At 43.1% G+C, this 18,493-nt stretch overlaps 1 protein-coding gene across 4 annotated transcripts in view; it reads right to left on the bottom strand.

Moving 5' to 3' along the window:
- ACBD4 (acyl-CoA binding domain containing 4) overlaps window positions 1-18,493 on the bottom strand; it is a 99,895-nt gene that overhangs the window by 70,271 nt on the left and 11,131 nt on the right. Inside the window, exon 2 of one of the 4 annotated variants that reach the window (XM_073607731.1) lies at window positions 429-586. The exons of 2 other annotated variants lie outside the window; for them this stretch is intronic. The gene's annotated coding sequence lies outside the window, so the exon portion shown is untranslated. Of the gene's footprint in view, window positions 1-428; window positions 587-10,696; window positions 10,813-18,493 lie in introns of those variants that run through there. One more of the 4 variants, XM_073607730.1, reaches the window with a different exon arrangement.

Genomic DNA, 18,493 nt, shown 5'->3' with positions numbered 1-18,493 from the left:
AGTACACTTGTAGTGCAAAGTGGATTTGCCTTTAGTAAATCATCTCCATAGGGTCTAATAATATGAAATGTCTGATAATGATACAACAGCCCTGATGACTATGGAAACCAATCAGCTTCCTTATGTCTTTTCAATCCTGGCTATAAAATAGACAACTGGAGGCTCAGTGGTTGCTATGGGCAACACAAAATTGTGCCATTAACACAAATTAGGTGACAAGCCCATTAAGTACTGAACTGACATCAGATTAATTATAGAGCAGAACAGAGCTTTATGGAGGGAAGAGGTTGAAGTAATTCCATGTAACCAGCAAGACAAGCAGTTCCCCAGACACCATACTGCCCCTCCCCCACCAGCACCAAATATATAAAGCAGAACTCCAAAGAAATAAAGAGCCCATTGAAATATATGTGTCAGAAATATCTTGCCTGCCAAAAGATGGGGAATTCGGTTCAGCCAGTTTTCTGATCCAGACACCACCATAGATGGCACAATCAGCTCCCCGATTGTCCATGGCAGTTACAGGACACAGCCAGGAGAGGGCACACCTCCAGCCTGCTGATTGGTCAGTCCTGTGTTTTCCCTCCTGTAAGAATATTCAGTGTTAAGAGGAAAGTTCTGTGCAAGTCAACAGAGCCAACTCTTCCAGCCTGTGCCGTGATTACAGAAAGATTACATAATGTTACAAGGCTCAGATCACAAAAGGTTCTTATTTTATTTATTTTTTTCAAATTAAAAAAAAAGTCAACTCTAAAAAACAAAACAAACAAAAAAATGTTATTTTAGTCATATGACTTTAAACATTTTTTAAAGTAGCGCAGTGCTGAATATAAAAAAAATCTCCCCGTCATGGAGGGGCTAAAAAAACTGACATTTTTGTAATGTTATTGCAAGGTTTCAAGGCTCAAATCATAAGGTCTTAAGGTTTTTTGTTTTCTTTTTTAAGTGTTCTTGCATAGCAACACTACTTACTGTTATCTCATATATACCGTATATACTCGAGTATAAGTCGTTCCGAATATAAGTGGAGGCCCCTAATTTACCACAAAAAAATGGGAAAAACGTATTGACCCGAGTATAAGACGAGGTGAGAAATGCAGCAGCTACTGTAAGTGGAAAAAGAGGGTCAATAATGCCCATCTGCAGCTGTATACCTCCCTGTGTCCTGTGCATGTGTCATGTGTCCTGTGCATGTGTCATGTGTCCTGTGCATGTGTCATGTGTCCTGTGTATATGTGTCATGTGTCCTGTGTATATGTGTCATGTGTCCTGTGCATGTGTCATGTGTCCTGTGTATGTGTCATGTGTCCTGTGTATGTGTCATGTGTCCTGTGTATATGTGTCATGTGTCCTGTGTATATGTGTCATGTGTCCTGTGTATATGTGTCATGTGTATATGTACCTGTGTGCGTGTGTCTGTGTGCATGTGTGTGTGCATCCTACCTGTGTCCTGTGCATGCCTCCGTGCGGCGCTCTGCACCGATCAGCGTGTAATATTCGGCGGCCATTCACTGTTCAAAAGCCGCGTCCATGATAGGCAGAAAACTCCATTTCCCAGCAGTCAACGGTCAGCCTATCATGGACATTCTCTCATCCTCATACCAAGGACAAGGATGAGAGAATGTCCGTGATAGGCTGTACACTGACTGCCTATCACAGACGAGGAGGCGCGGCTTTTGAACAGTGAGAGCCGCTGCCAAATGCTATGTAGCACACGCTGGGGGCCGTCTGCCTGCATGACACGCTGATCATGTAGGCAGACGGCGGTGACTCGTGTATAAGTCGAGGGGGGCACTTTCAGCCCCCAAAAATTCGACTTATACACGAGTATATACGGTATATTATCATTATTATTGCCAAATTTACCACCCTAACTCCTCCCACAGCTTTTACACTATATAGACAGTAATATACCGAAACGTGCGGATTGTTCCTGATTGGTGTGCTATTACTTTGTGGAAAGTTTCGTCATTTTTGCGGCAAAATTGGTCCCATAGGAATGAATGGCGAAATGTTCAAAACTAGAGTGGGAGGTGACAAAAGCTGCCAAAATATTATGACCACCCCATGATCAGCCAAAACATTATGACCACCCCATGAAAAAAAAAAAATATATATTTTTTTTTTTAAATCATTTTTGAAAAAAAAAATAAATAAATAAATAATTTTTGAAAAAATAAAATTATTTTTGAAAAAAAAAATCATTTTTGAAAAAAAAAAATCATTTTTGAAAAAAAAAATCATTTTTGAAAAAAAAAATAAATCATTTTTGAAAAAAAAAATCATTTTTGAAAAAAATGTTCAGCTCTTTCAGCTAATGATGGGACTTCAACTGTTTTACTACTATTTATACTTTTTAAAATATTAAGCTTTTTAACACTTGAAAATAAAAATTTTTTTGAAAAAAAAAAAATCATTTTTGAAAAAAAAAAAATAAATAATTTTTGAAAAAAAAATCATTTTTAAAAAAAAAAAAGAAATCATTTTTGAAAAAAAAATTATTTTTGAAAAAAAAAGAAATCATTTTTGAAAAAAAAAAAAATTATTTTTGAAAAAAAAAAAAATTATTTTTGAAAAAAAAAAAAATTATTTTTGAAAAAAAAAATCATTTTTGAAAAAAAAAAAAGAAATCATTTTTGGAAAAAAAATCTACTATTTATACTTTTTAAAATATTAAGCTTTTTAACACTTGAAAAAAAAATTTTTTTGAAAAAAAAAATAATTTTTGAAAAAAAAAAACAAATCATTTTTGAAAAAAAAAAAAAATAATTTTTGAAAAAAAAAAAAAATAATTTTTGAAAAAAAAATCATTTTTGAAAAAAAACAAGAAATCATTTTTGAAAAAAAAAATCATTTTTGAAAAAAAAATCATTTTTGAAAAAAAAACAAGAAATCATTTTTGAAAAAAAAATAAATAATTTTTGGAAAAAAAATCATTTTTGAAAAAAAAAAGAAATCATTTTTGGAAAAGTTTAGCTCTTTCAGCTAATGATGGGACTTCAACTGTTTTACTACTATTTATACTTTTTAAAATATTAAGCTTTTTAACAATTTTCACAGTTACTCCAGCCACTCCAACCACACAACAGTTACTCAAGCCACACTCCAGTTGTAGAGGCAAGAACACTTTTCACATTTTCCCCAGAAATTGTAGCTTTTCTATTTTTTTTTGTCGTGTGACTTCAAATGTTTTTGAAACTAGTCACATGTTTTGCCATGTGACTTCAGATGTTTTTGAAAAAAAAATAACTGTCACTTTGATCATGTGACTTCAATCCTCAAATCTCATTGGACACTGGAACAGTGACCCTATGACATCAGAGCTCAGAGGCTAAAAATAACGGCTGCTCAGTGTGTGGAGCTCACTCAAGCTGTGACAGTTGTAGAGGAAGCATCGCTTTTTTCTGCTCCTTGTTTTGCTTGAGTTTCTGAGATTTTCCACAATGGGAAATTGCTTCACGCATTACCTGCGCGAAAATAATGATGATGACTTTTACCATCAGTCATCTCCAAAATCATCAGGGTGTCATAGCCCTGCCAGTCCCTCCTTGGCTAAGGCTGGGACTAATAACAGCAGCACCTCCAACCTGATGGAGGTTTCTGCAATATCTTCAGGGCATTCAAGCCCTGCACATCCAGCTGAGACTGGAACCAATGACACCGATATGAACATCAGTGTCATTTCAGGGTCTGGTAGCCCTTCCTGCCTCACCTCGGCTGAGGTGACTGCAGCCACCAATTCTATGTCTGGAGATGAGGATCACTACCAGTCATCTCTAGAACCCTCAGGGTGTCATAGCCCTGCCAGTCCCACCTTGGCTAAGGTTGGGACCCACATCAGCACCTCCAGCATCATGGAGGTCCATTCGCAACATTCAGCACATTGCAGCACTGCATGTCCAGATGAAGATGGAACTCCCAACAACCTGGGCACAGAGTGTGTCATTTCAGGGCCTTGCAGCCCTTCCCATCCTGCCTCGGCTGAGGCTGGAACACATGACACTGCCCTAAGCATGGTGAGTGTCTTTCCAGGACCTTCAGGATGTTTCAACTCAGAGACTGAAACCACCGGATATGACTCCATCGCACCAATCGAAGACATGACAATAACTCTGTCAAGCTTCACATTGCACCATGTGCTCGGAGAAGGAGCCTTTGGAAGGGTAAGTGCTCATTTACACCCCATTACTTAAATTACTAGCCCCACCCACAAAACACCCTTTCAACACCGAGGACCCCACTAATTGTTATCTTCTCTCTCATTCAGGTTGTTCTGGCTACCCACCAAAAGAGCCAGCAGAAGGTGGCCATCAAGTCAGTCATTAAGACTAGAAATACCTACGACCTCGATATAGAACGCTACGTCATGGAGAAGTCAGAAGGGTGCCCCTTTCTAATTCAGCTATATGCCGCCTTCCAAACACCCTTCACCGCCTGTTTTGTGATGGAATATGTCTGCGGAGGAAATTTAAGTGACTTCATCAGGTACTTTGCCCCAGGCGACAGTGAGGACATCCAGTACGTTTCATTACTAAGTTTAAAATAGAAAAGAAAGCAAGCCTTATAAGATATTTAAGTCCAATTAAATCCTTTGTATTTATTACTGTAATGCAGTCAGGTTGTATATAGAGTAATATATATATATATGCTCTTCTTTCTATTTTATTTTTACATTCTCAGTGCTGCAGCAATGGTTTAAATACCCCATGCTGGCAGCACCCTGGAAAGCCTGACCACTGCTCTCACACACAGCTTTTCCTATAGCGGGCAATGATTGCACATGTGAAAGGAGATGGAGACAGAACATAGTTGCCTAGTAATAAGTCGCATTGTACATGTTCATTGAGACACAAGCATAGGGGCAGTGTTGGAGGTGCCTATTCTTTAAAATGGGGCAGATTGGATCCTATAGGCGGGATCGCCCAGTAGGCTTTTTTGGGATCTTGGTAAAAACTGCACCAGGAATTGCACCTGTCTCAGGTGGCACTGTTAATCACACTGGACCAGCCCCTTCCTGCCCCTGCCTCCCTCTGCCCATGGGTTCTGCTTCTATCTGAATTGAATTTCTTTTAAATGTAATTTTATTTCAATCTAACTTTGTTTTTCTCTTTTACAGATTCATTGTGGCGGAAATAGCTTGTGGACTGGAGTTCCTTCACAGTAATGGCATCCTCCATAGGTAACTAATTCTATTCTATTCAATTGTAGACCATATACCTGTGTTAAATGTGTGCAGAGGTGAGATTTATATACCTTGGTACCTAATGTCTTCCCACTTTTCCAACCAACTGATATAAGAAGCTAATGGAAAACTTCTGCCACTAGCAGCCATCTATAATTGAAATATCAGTTGGCGGTAAAGGGATCCTCCAAATCTGTTTTAGATGACCCGTGCCAGAAAATGACACTTACAGTCTTTCTCTTTGCAGGGACCTCAAGCCTGATAACATACTAATGGATGAAGAAGGACATGTCCGCGTTGCCGATTACGGACTGGCAGTGGGCGGTCTATGGGACGATAAAAGGACCACCGGTGTGGCTGGAACCAGAGGATTCATGGCTCCAGAGGTTTGTATATTTCTCCATACTCATAACTTATCTATTCAGTATATCAGAATTCATCAAATACCACTCTGATATTTCTTTACACCCATTTCTTTTATTATTGTTCAAAGTCCTGAGAAGCCAGCGGAGTGCCATATACCTTTGTAACACACTCCACTCTGCTTTATAAAGATTTATGTTTGTAAAGCAGCAGTATGGCCATTTAAACACAACAGCTTTATAAATACGTCTCGTAGAATAGGTGTTTGATGAATATACATTATAAAAGATATTATATATAAAAGACTAAGTTGGGGGGAAGGGGGCTTGTGCTTCCTATAAGATAATGGGGTCAGCCTATTCGGCCCCTTTAAAAATTAACTCAGCTTTGTGGGCTTCTTTGATATATTCTGGTTTTCTGTACTGTCCAATGTACTTATTGATGTTCTTTCTTTGGATTGGCAGGTTGTCAACAATGACTTTTACCAGTTTGAACCTGACTGGTTTTCACTAGGAGTCATTACCTACATCTTGGCCACAAACCATATGCCATTTAGGAGAACGACCTTTGATGAATACAGGAGGGAGGTGAACTTCAGCTATCCCTATTACCCCCCTGACATGGACCCAGACCTGGCGGACTTCATAGAAGGAGTAAGTAGGAGAAGACCTTTTTTAACTCTAAATAGCAACAGAAACGGATTCCGGCTACTACTGATACTGCTCTAGGACATACTGCACATTTCATAATTCTATCCAATCAGAAACACATTTATTTTTGCATCCAGCACCTGCACTAGCCTATATGTGTGTGTCTTCACACGTTAAGATGCTCTATTGGGTTGAAAATAACCACCCAGCAGGAGACGCACAGTAGTCAGAGTTCTTTCCTAATCTATACAGAGCCAAGTGATGTAACTTTTATTACTCATGTATACAAGTCCTTATTGATAACTGTTCATTATTTTATAGCTGCTCTGCAAATATCCGGAGGAGAGACTGGGGATCAGTGAAGACATCCGATCCCACATCTTCATGGAATCCATCGACTGGGAAGAACTAGAGGAAGGGAAAGCATCGCCCCCTTTCAATGTGGAATGGGTAAGTACCCAAATCCTAATGGGACGATATTACTATATATCTGATAGATTGGAGCAATGCTGTGTCCTTACAGATAATGTAGGGAACACAAACGTAATCCAGCCTGCAGGAAAACCTTACAGACTAACCAGTCAATTGTTCCCTTTTCCATGAGAGGAGAAGATAAGAACATAACTTTCTATGCACCAGACAGAATGGTGCACAGTTGGGAGTGAGTGGAAGTGAGATGGTACAATGGTACATGATACAATCTCTATGAGGTCTATGAGATGTGACGTCGCCCATCACCATGTGGAGGAAGTGATGGCCATAGACACATAGGGGTTAATTTACTAAAACTGGAGGAGTGCAAAATCTGGTGCAGCTCTGCAAAACAACGAAACATCTTCCAGGTTTTATTGTCAAAGCTTAATTGAACAAGCTAAAGTTAATAGCTGATTGGCTACCATGCACAACTGCACCAGATTTTGCACTCTCAATTTTAGTAAATCAACCCCATAGTCTGCTTCTAGATTTATGTCCTATCTGTTCTCTCACTACATGGAACTGAGGAAGAAGAGATCTGCTCTAGTCTGTATTGGGAGAACTGATAATTATTAAACAATAAGTCCAGAGATCATTAAACATTGAATATGACGCATTGTGTTTTCTTTTTACAGCCCATGAACATGAAAACGGACGACCGACTTTCTCCATCGGCTATAATGCCAAAACCATCAAAGAATCCAGAAGAGATATACTTACCCAAGTTCACATACATCAACAGCATGTGGGCACGCATGTAAATCTGCATTAGACAATGACATCGTCCTGCGAAGATTCAGAAAAAACAATTCTACGCATTTTTGACAATTTCTTAACATCACATTGTCATGGTCCTGCTTGCCGTGTGCTCTTCGTTTGTCTCTGTTACCGACCTTGGCGTGTTCTCAACTATTCCTGTCTGCTCGTGACCCTGACCTTTTAGCGTGTCCTCGACTATCCCTGCTTGCCTGTGACCCTGAACCTTTGGCGTGTACTTCTCCTGTAGTCTACCGTGAGCATGAGCTGTGAGACCCTAGGGGCTGCGACCTGGAGCCAGACTGCAGCGCAGTCCATCCTCACCACTAGAGGCTCTGGTGAACAACTGCTGGCTCTTAGACTCCGCGCCCTGGGGAATCTATGCTCTAGCTCCCACTGGGATCTGTGTTAGTGATCCAGTAGACCTGCTCCCTGAACCTCCCTGGGTACTATCCGCAGCACTCAGTCCTAGGGTCCACTATCTTAGCAGTGCACTTCCGACTCCTATGAAGTGCATCTGTCACCTGGTCTCAGGTGACCTGACACACAGACCTTTTACCACCATTGTTTACACTACAGATGGTTGATCCAGGGAGTAATCCGATTGCCTTCAGGGGGTCAGGAAGGAATTTTTTTCCCTGTTGGAGCAAAATATATCATGCTTCATAAGGGTTTTTCGCCTTCCTCTGGATCAACAGGTGAGTTCCATACTGTACATGAGCTGTACTCACCTTCCAGGGTGATGAACTGTTAGTGCCCACGAAGCCTGTGTAGTGGTCCGGGGATTTGAAATCCTCGCTCTTCTCCGTCTATCTGCAGCACTCGATGTTCTGTGCTGGCAATGACCAGTCAGAATGTCACTGATCTATCCTGCAAGTGCCATAGAGAGTAGAAGAGGAAGGATTTCAAAGCTACTACACAGGCCATGTGCCCACTGACAGCTCACCACAGATGGTTGATCCAGGGAGCAATCCGATCGCCTTCAAGGGTCAGGAAGTAATTTTTTTCCCTGTTGGAGCAAATTATACCATGCTTAATTAAGGGTTTTTCGCCTTCCTCTGGATCAACAGGTGAGTTCCATACTGTACCATCAGCTGTACTCACCTCCCAGGGTGATGAACTGTTAGTGCCCACGAAGCCTGTGTAGTGGTCCGGGGATTTGAAATCCTTGCTCTTCTCCGTCTATCTGCAGCACTCGATGTTCTGTGCTGGCGATGACCGGTCAGAATGTCATTGATCTATCCTGCAAGTGCCGTAGAGAGTAGAAGAGTGGGGATTTCAAAGCTACTACACAGGCCATGTGCCCACTGACAGCTCACCACAGAATAAACCGATTTGGGGGTCAGGAAGGATTTTGTTTGCCCCATTGGAACAAATTACACCATGCTGCACAAGAGTTTTTTTTTTGGAAGAGGCGGCTCTCTAATTAGGTAAACTAGCCAGCTGTGAGAGGCCCCTGTGACTGCGAGGCCTGAGGCTACCGCCTATTTCACCTAATTAGAGAGCCGCCTCTGCCGCTAAGCTTTGCTCTGTGTGTATAGGAAGCACAAAAAAAAAAACTGGCCAGAGAGGGATTACTTTGACGCAGTTGGCCAGCTTAAGCATGTATTGCGATATATGTGAACCAAAAATCCCTTTTTATGCAACATTTATTTGAAATGGAAAGGGTGTATAGCAATGTGCAGAGTACTGATTTATAGATTTTCTCCCAACACAGCGCACCACAACGCAAAGTCGCTTGTTTTGGTGCACTGCACATTCTGTTGTGCAGATTTAGGAAAAAATTCTGGAACAAGATGGATCAAGCAGAAGAGGGAAGAAGGTGATCTTTATTTATATTGGTCACATTGTTTACTAGGAGCAATGCCATTTTATTCAGATTTAATGTGAGCCTCTCATTAAAGATATATCCTTAAGCCCCCGTTCACACTGAGGGCAGGTTAGATATTGTGCGAGTTCAGCTGAACTTGCACGATTTCAAACCCGCATTTCAGTTCGAGTTCGGGGGCGATTTGAAAGACATCTTTGGGGGTTCATGCATGGATGTCTATTGAAACAGCCCCCGAAGTTGACAAAAGTAGTGCAGGAACTACTGTTAGGAATCGGTGTGGCGCTGCAAAGTCAGCGTTGCAATAACCTCCGATTTGGCATGCGATTTGATATATGAAATCAGCCCAGTGTGAACAGGGGCTTAGTACAGTCTCAAGCAATTGAAGATAATTAACAACTTCAATACAGGGCACTCCCCCCCTTCCTGCCCAGGCCAATTTTCAGCTTTCAGCCCTGTCACATTTTAAATGACAATTGCATGGTCATGCAACACTGTACCCAAAAAAAAAAAAAGAAAATTGGTATAATTTTTTCCCTATAAATAGAGCTTTCTTTTGGTGGTATTTGATCACCACTGGGGTGTTTATTTTTTGCTAAACAAATAAAAAAAAAAGGCCGAAAAAAAAAATGTTTTCTTTGTTTCTTTTTTTTACATAGTTACATAATAGGGGAGGTTGAAAAAAGACACAAGTCCAACCTATGTGTGTGATTATATGACAGTATTACATTGTATATCCCTGTATGTTGTGGTCGTTCAGGTGCTTATCTAATAGTTTTCTAAACTATCGATGCCCCGCACTGAAACCACGGCTTGTGGAAGGGAATTCAACATCCTGGACACTCTTACAGTAAAGAACCCTCTACCAAGTTTAAGGTTAAACCTGTTTTCTTCTAATGCTAGTGAATGGCCGCACGTCATTTTAAGTTCTGTTGCGCTGAAAAGTTTTATTCCTATTGTGGGGTCACCAGTACAGTATTTGTACATTAAAATCATATCCCCTTCTCAAGTGTCTCTTCTCCAGAGAGAATAAGTTCAGTGCTCATAATCATTCCTCATAACTAAAACAAAATATGTGAACCTCTGCGCTACTAAAAAAATGTGTGCTGTGTGTAGTGCTGCAAAATCTAGTGGTATACACAAATCAACCAATGAAAAAGAGACAGTAAAGTGATTTCGCGCACAATGAAGATAGAAATCCAAGTAATATTAAATTGTCAAAAAGATCATTAAATATATGAAGTGAGCAATGATAAACATCAAAAATATTAATAAATATCCAAAAAAGGTTGTAGTGAATCACCAGGTACTAAATAAGGTCAATCAGTAACTTAGTCCAATAGCATAGGGCTGGATATTCATGAATCTTCTCAAAGAATACAGTAGGTGATGAAGACAGCAATAGGTGACGTCTGTGTGGTAATGTGCTCACAGTGCCCTTACCTCTATAGGCATAGGTAAATGCCTTATTGCTCCAACTGGTGGACGGTGATGGGGACTGATGAGTCCTCAGGTGAGTAGATGTCAATCATAAGGCTGGGTCAGGCTCATCCCTGGATCCAGATGAATATATGCAAAGAAAAGAAAAAGGACAGCCTCCAATGGTGTAGTAAAATAAATCCCGTTTTTATTAGTAAAACCGCTGTACAGGGCATGGGATGCAGACAGTACAGCACAAAGCGTTCCGCCGCTACCTATTACAAAACTTCTGGTCCGCAACAACAACAACCGGGTCGGAGTAAGAAGTTCCGGTTGCATAAGCTAGTGTGGGTCCTACGAGTTACGTCACGACCCCTCGTGACTTCCTCAGGGAATTCCTCAGGGAGACTGTCTCCAGTCCCAGTACATCCTTCCCAAGACATACTCTTGTAGAGTGGGAGAATTATCGCTTTATCCCTGGAGTTTATCCCCTTCTTAATGCATGCCAATATTCTATTTGCTTTGTTAGCAGCAGCTTGGCATTGCTGAGCCTATCATCTACTAGGACCCCTGGGTACTTTTGCACCTCCGTGGGCGCACGCTAGTGGCTTATCCTGCTGGACGTCATATGACGTCCAGTCAGGATAATGAAACAACTTTGCAGCCGTCATATTGCTATATGGCGGGCAGGAAGTGGTTAAGAGGGACACCTCAAATGGCTTGAGAAAAAAAATGAGGTGTGCGAAGTGTGCTGTCAAGAGGGCATGGGGGTACATCATTGGTGTCAGTGAGAATAAAAAAAAAAAAAAAACATTATTCGTGTCCGTGGGATAAACTAACTCCCGTCACTGGTGTTAGTATAAGAAAATAAGTCCTATCATTGGTGTCAATGAGAATAAAATAGGTGACATTGGTGTCAGTGATATTAAAATGTATTCAATAATTGATGTCAGTGGGATAAAGTACATTCCATCATTGCAGAATTATAAATACCACCATTAGGGTCAGTTGAAAAAAATGAGTCCCACCATTGGTGTCAGTGGGATAAGTCCCATTGTTGTGTCACTGGGAATAAAACAAGTCCCATCATTGGAGAGAGAGCAGAGGGGGGACAAGAGTGGAAAGTGATAAACAGAGGGGGAAGAGAACTGAAGAGATTGGGGGGAGGGGAGAGGAGGCCCCCAGAAGAAGACAAACTATGACTGGGGTAGGAATGGAAAGATGAGCCCACACCTAACCTCTAATGCCATGACTTCTGAGGTGGGGCCCGCTGATCCAACTGGTCATCCAACTAGTCAAAGAAAAAATCCCTGTGCACTAGTCATAGATACATTCCTTTGCTGGTGTCAGGCTCTCCTCTTCCTACATGATATGGATATAGAGCTGTGGTGGGTAACTGGGTCTCTTGGCTTTTCTCCTAGGCTAACTTTTTATCCAATGTGACAGCTCGGGAAGAGGAAGGAGGCGGAGCATCTGCAATAGCACCTCCTCTGTGCTTGAACATAGGCAAGAAAACCAGGCAGATGCCCAATGGATGGGGGTGCTTAAAGTGGTTGTGAAGGCAGAAGGTTTTTTATCTTAATGCATTAAGATAAAAGCCTTCTGTGTGCAGCAGCCCCACTAATACTTACCTGAGGTCCCTCTCTGTCCAGTGTCTGAGACTCTCTCTCCTGACGCCATTGGCTGCTGCTGCTGTCAGTCAAACTCAGCTAGCCAATCAGGGAAGAGAGGGGATGGGGCCGGGTCAGGGCTCTGTCTGAAGGGACACGGGGAGCTGTGACTCAACTCGGGTGCCCCCACAACAAGCAGCTCAACAGAAGGGAGGGGCCAGGAGCAGCAACGAGGAGGGACCCGAGAAGAAGGGGGATCCGGGCTGCTCTGTGCAAAGTAAAAAACACACACAAGACTAGTGTGAAACTCAGCGCTAGAACCCAAGAACTGCAAAGTGGTGAATAATAAAGCCTATGAATGGGCTTTTTATTTGTCCTGCAAGCGCACCGCTCCAGTGTGAAAGCCCTCGGGGCTTTTACATTGGAGTGAATTGAGCGGCTCTTTCAGGGCGCTTTTTTTTAGCACTTTAGCGCCTGCAAAGCACCTCAGTGTGAGCGTAGCCTAATGGTAAATAAGTTATAAAGAGTGAGTAATGCTCAGAAAGTTTGTGTAATGTTGGCTTCTGGCGATGGTGAGGCTGCTTCAGGTGCGGGCTGGGGACCCGGTAACTGTGAAAAGAAGAGGGCTGGAAAGGAATAGGAGAGAAGCGCCAAGCCAATCTTAGTTTAGCATAATTTTATTGAATGGTTAAAAAAAGATAACAGTGTGAAGTGGGGTATAAATTGCACTCACATAGTGCTCTGTAGGTGAAGGCTTGCCAGGTGCAGCAGTGGAAGAAGCCGCCGGTGGATCCTGTGTTTAGCCATGAGCGTCGGGTGTCAGCTGTGTCTGCAGCCTCGAGTGGACTCGGGAAGACGCTGGCTTCATCTCTCGGCATGGAGGGTTTCCAAAGCTGTCAACCATGGCGCCGCCCACTGTAGTCTTTCCCCAATCAGAACTCGTTTGACAGCTCTGGAAAACCTCCATGCTGAGTTGAAGCCGGCGTCTTCCCGAGTCCTCTCGAGGCTGCAGACACAGCTGACACCCGATGCTCGTGGCTAAACAACACAGGATCCACCGGAGGCTTCTTCCACCGCTGCACCTAGCAAGCCTTCACCTACAGAACACTATGTGAGTGCAATTTATACCCCACTTCACACTGTTATCTTTTTTTAACCATTCATTAAAATGATGCTGCACTAAAATCAGCTTGGCGCTTCTCTCCCATTCCTTTCCAGCCCTCTGCTCTGTGCAAATCCACTGCAATAGAGCACGAAAGTATAACATGTTTATTATTTTTACAAGAAAAAAAATGAGACTTTACAATCACTTTAATCACTTGCCGACCAGCCGCCGCAGTTATACTGTGGCAGGGCGGCTCTATTGCGCAAATCGCTATACCGGTATGGTGCGTTGAGAAATAGATACAGCGGGCACGTGCGGCGCCACAGCCGATGCGCGTGGTCGGCGGCCGTGATGTCCACTGGCCACCCGCGATCGCTCCACAGAGAGTCAGAACAGGGATCTGTCAACGTAAACAAGGTAGATCCCTGTTCTGTCAGGGGAGTACAGTGTGATCGTCTGTTCCTAGTGATTAGGAACAGCGATCTCTCTGTACTCCCAGTCAGTCCACTCCCCCCACTAGGACATACTTAACCCTTTGACCGCCCCCCTGTGTTAACCCCTTCCCTGCCAGTGTCATTTATACAGTAATCAGCATTTTGATATCACTGATCGCTGTATAAATGTCACTGGTCCCATAAAATGTCAAAAGTGTCCGGTCTGTTCACCGCAATATCGCAGTCCCACTAAAAATCGCTGATCACCACCATTCCTAGTAAAAAAAATAATAATCATAATAATAAAAATTCCATAAATCTATCTTCATATTTCGTAGACGCTATAACTTTTGCGCAAACCAATCAATATACGCTTATTGTGGTTTTTTTACTAAAAATTACATATTGGACCTAAACTGATGAAGAAATTTGTTTTTTTACATTTTTTTTTTATATTTATTATAGCATTTTTTCAAAAATTGTTACTCTTTTTTTGTTTATAGCGCAAAAAATAAAAACCGCAGAGGTGATCAAATACCGCTAAAAGAAAGCTCTATTTGTGGGAAAAAAAAGGACATCGATTTTGTTTGGGTACAACATCGAACGACCACGCAATTGTCAGTTAAAGCGACGCAGTGCCGTATCACAAAAAATAGCCTGGTCATTAACCACCTCAATACAGGGCATTTTCGCCCCCTTCCTGCCCAAGCCATTTTTCAGCTTTCAGCGCTGTCGCACTTTGAATGACAATTTCGCGGTCATACAACACTCGACCCAAATGAAATTGTTATCATTTTTTCCCCACAAATAGAGCTTTCTTTTAGTGGTATTTGATCACCTCTGTGGTTTTTATTTTTTGCGCTATAAACAAAAGAAGAGTGACAAGTTTTAAAAAAAACACAATAATTTTTACCTTTTGCGATAATAAATATCCAATTTTTTTTTCTTTAAAACAAATTTTTTCTCAGTTTAGGCCGATATGTATTCTTGTACATATTTTTGGTTAAAAAAAAAAATCGCAATAAGCGTATATAGATTGGTTTGCGCAAAAGTTATAGCGTCTACAAAATAGGGGATAGTTTTATAACATTTTTATTTTTTACATTTTTTTTACTAGTAATGGCGGCGATCTGCGATTTTTATTGTGACTGCGATATTGCGGCGGACACATCGGACACTTTTGACACATATTTGGGACCATTCACATTTATACAGCGATCCGTGCTATAAAAATGCATTGATTACTGTATAAATGTGACAGGCAGTGAAGGGGTTAACACTGGGTGGTGATCGAGGGGTTAACTGTGTTGCTAGGGGAGTGATTCTAACTGTAGGGGGCGGGGACTCACTAGGGGAGGAGACCGATCGGTGTTCCTCTGTACTGGGAACACACCATCGGTCTCCTCTCCTCTGACAGGACCGTGGATCTGTGTGTTTACACACACAGATCCATGGTCTTGCTGTGTTACCGGTAATCGCGGGTGCCCGGCGGACATCGCGGCCGCCGGGCACGCACACCGGGTGCCTAGTGACCCCCTGGTGGCCTAAGAAAGCGAGGACGTCATATGACGTCCGCCCGCAACGAGAGCTGCGCCGCCTGGCCGTCAATTGATGGCCGGCAGTCGGCAGGCAGTTAAGGGGGTAAATCCTTCCAGGGCTGAAGTGGTTACACAAATTTTGAAGTGGGTATAGGACACCCAAGCCCCACCCCCCTGAATGGAACACAAGTGTGGGACATCACTGCACTCGTAGTCCATTGATCACTTCCTCCAGCCCTGTAATTTAATGTACATAAATCTGTATAGACCTGCAGCTGGAGGAATACTCTGCAGGAGCCTGAGCATTGCACCCGCCATCCACTGATCGTGGTTACAATGCTTTTCAGGCTCAAATGCAAAAATAAATGACACCATAAAGCAAAAGAGAGGGCGCACTAGGCGAGTGCATTACCCTTAAAAGATAACTTTATTACTTATAGAGGTGATAAGTATTATAGTCACAAAATGGCAAATTCGGTAAAAGCTCATCATATCGAAAAACAGCAAAATCCAGTCCCTGATTAATCATATAACATGGCAGGACAGTTTGACATCCAACAGGCTAATGCGTTTCGAGGACATGCCTCTTCCACAGAGCCAACAAAACAGTTTCCTCCGTCTTCCCCTTAAATAGTGCGGTGACATGGCTGCTTGTCAGATATGGGAGTCCATTATCCACCCCGAGGGTGGATAATGGACTCGGGGTGGATAACCCCGAGTCCAAACATGTATCTACACCCAACTATCTTCAGAACCCATATGCATTACGGATGTTCTTAGTCATTTGAAACTCATTTTAACCACTTGTCGTCCGCCTACCGTCAAATGACGGCGGGGCGGTGCGTCTCTTGTTCTGGGTGGACATCATATGACAGCGCCCAGAACGGCCGCCCTCACGCTCGTGGGGGCGCGCATCGCGGAGATCAGTGGTGCGGTGTGTCAGTCTGACACACCGCTACACCGATCTCGGTAAAGAGCCTCCCTCTGACGGAGGCTCTTTACCAAATGATCAGCCGTGTCCAATCACGGCTGATCACAGTGTAAACAGGAAGAGCCGTTAATCGGCTTTTCCTCGCTCGCGTCTGACAGACACGAGTATAAGAGAGCCGATCGGCTGCTCTCCTGACAGGGCATCTGTGCTGATTGTTTATCAGCGCAGTCCCCCCTCCGATGCCCACCCAGGACCACCAGGATGCTGCAAGGACCACCAGGGATTGCCACCACACTGGACCACCAGGTATACCACCCTAGACCACCAGGTATACCACCCTAGACCACCAGCGAAATGCCAATCATTGCCCAGGCAGCTGCTAATCAGTGAACATCCCCAATGCCTGCCAGTGCCATCAGTGATGCCTATCAATGCCATCTATCAGTGCTGCATATCAGTGCCACTTATCAGTGCCCATCAGTGCCGCCTACCCGTGCCCATCAGCGCCCCCTCATCGGTGCCACCTTATCAGTGCCCATCAGTGAAGGAGAAAACTTACAAAATTTCATAACAGAAACAAAAGAAAAACTTTTCTTTTTTTTTTTCAAAATTGTAGGTCTTTTTTTTATTTGTTTAGCAAAAAATACAGAGGTGATCAAATACCACCAAAAGAAAGCTCTATTTGTGGGAACAAAATGTTAAAAATTCTGTTTGGGTACAGTGTAGCATGACCGCGCAATTGTCATTTAAACAGCGACAGCGCTGAAAGCTGAAAATTGGCCTGGGCAGGAAGGGGGTGTAAGTGCCCGGTATTGAAGTAGTTAATGATTTTATGAATTTTTATAAATTGGTTCTGAGAGTGTACACAGTGGTTGCGCTATCATCTTCTGTGGTGTGCGCCGAGTCAGATACATACCAGTGGGAGACTACGCACAACTTATACGCACTTCTTTACTTTAACTTGTTTTAATATTCCATCATCCTCTCTATTGTGAGTTATTTCCCAAAGTTTCAGTGCAACTCCCTGTCTCACCACTGGGGGCGCACACTTGCAACCTAAATGAGTCCACATCCCTGCTGTGTATGCAGCATTATTATAGGCTCAGCTATGACAGTTGTAATCCTCGGCTACTTGAGGCTCCTGTCCTCGCACTGCGCTGTTCTGTTCAAAGTGCCGCTGTGCGCCCCACGCTGGAGCGCATCCACAAAATGGATACCATCAGAATCCTGTTCTAGTCCGACCGGAAGTGACGCAAAGATGTTTGTAACCCCGCCCTATGCGTTTCGTCATACAGATGTCAACTGGAACGCTCTAGTTGACGTCTGTATGAGGAAACGTGTAGGGCTGGGTTACGAACGTCTTTGTGTCACTTCCGGTCGGACGAGAACAGGATTCTGACAGCATCCATTTTGTGTATTGTTTACATGCTTTTCACATATGTACCAAATGTGAGTATATCTCTTATTTAAACAATGAATACCTTTTTAAAATACGGATTTACACTATGGGCATCCCTTCTCTTCTATATATGGGGAACGAATAAAAACATTGCCAATTATTAAAATCACGGACCAGGGGCTCCAGGAATTGCTACACAGTGGCAGATACTGTAAACGCACAGTACCCCTGGTGAGTGCATTCACATTAGGTGCACGGATAAGGATTACTACCCTGTTTCCCCGAAAATAAGACCTAGCGTCATTGTCGGTGATGGCTGCAATATAAGCCCTACCCCCCCAAATAAGCCCTAGTTAAAGTCCTTGTAGGTCTTATTTTCAGGGTAGGGCTTATTTTCGGGGAAACGGGGTAGGGCTTATTTGGGGGGTAGGGCTTATATTGCAGCCATCACCAACAATCACGCTAGGTCTTATTTTCAGGGAAACAGGGTAACACCGGTTGTCACCCAAATAAGAAGATTTCAGAGATTATTCAACTAAAAGCACTGGACACTTTTTTTGAGCACTTAACCACTTAAGGACCGCCTAACGCCGATTTACGTCGGCAAGGCGGCACGGGCAGGCAAAATCACGTACATGTACGTGATTTGCCTCTCGCGGGTGGGGGGTCCGATCGGACCCCCCCCCGGTGCCCGAAGCGGTCCCGTTCTGTTCCCCGGCGATCCGAGATGAGGGGGAGGCCATCCGTTCGTGGCCCCCCCCTCGCGATCGCCGCCGGCCAATGGGAACACTCCTTTGCTGCTGT

The sequence above is a fragment of the Aquarana catesbeiana genome, linkage group LG12 (assembly GCF_042186555.1).
Source record: "Aquarana catesbeiana isolate 2022-GZ linkage group LG12, ASM4218655v1, whole genome shotgun sequence".
Lineage (NCBI taxonomy): Eukaryota > Metazoa > Chordata > Amphibia > Anura > Ranidae > Aquarana > Aquarana catesbeiana.
This window is presented reverse-complemented; position numbering and strand designations above follow the sequence as displayed.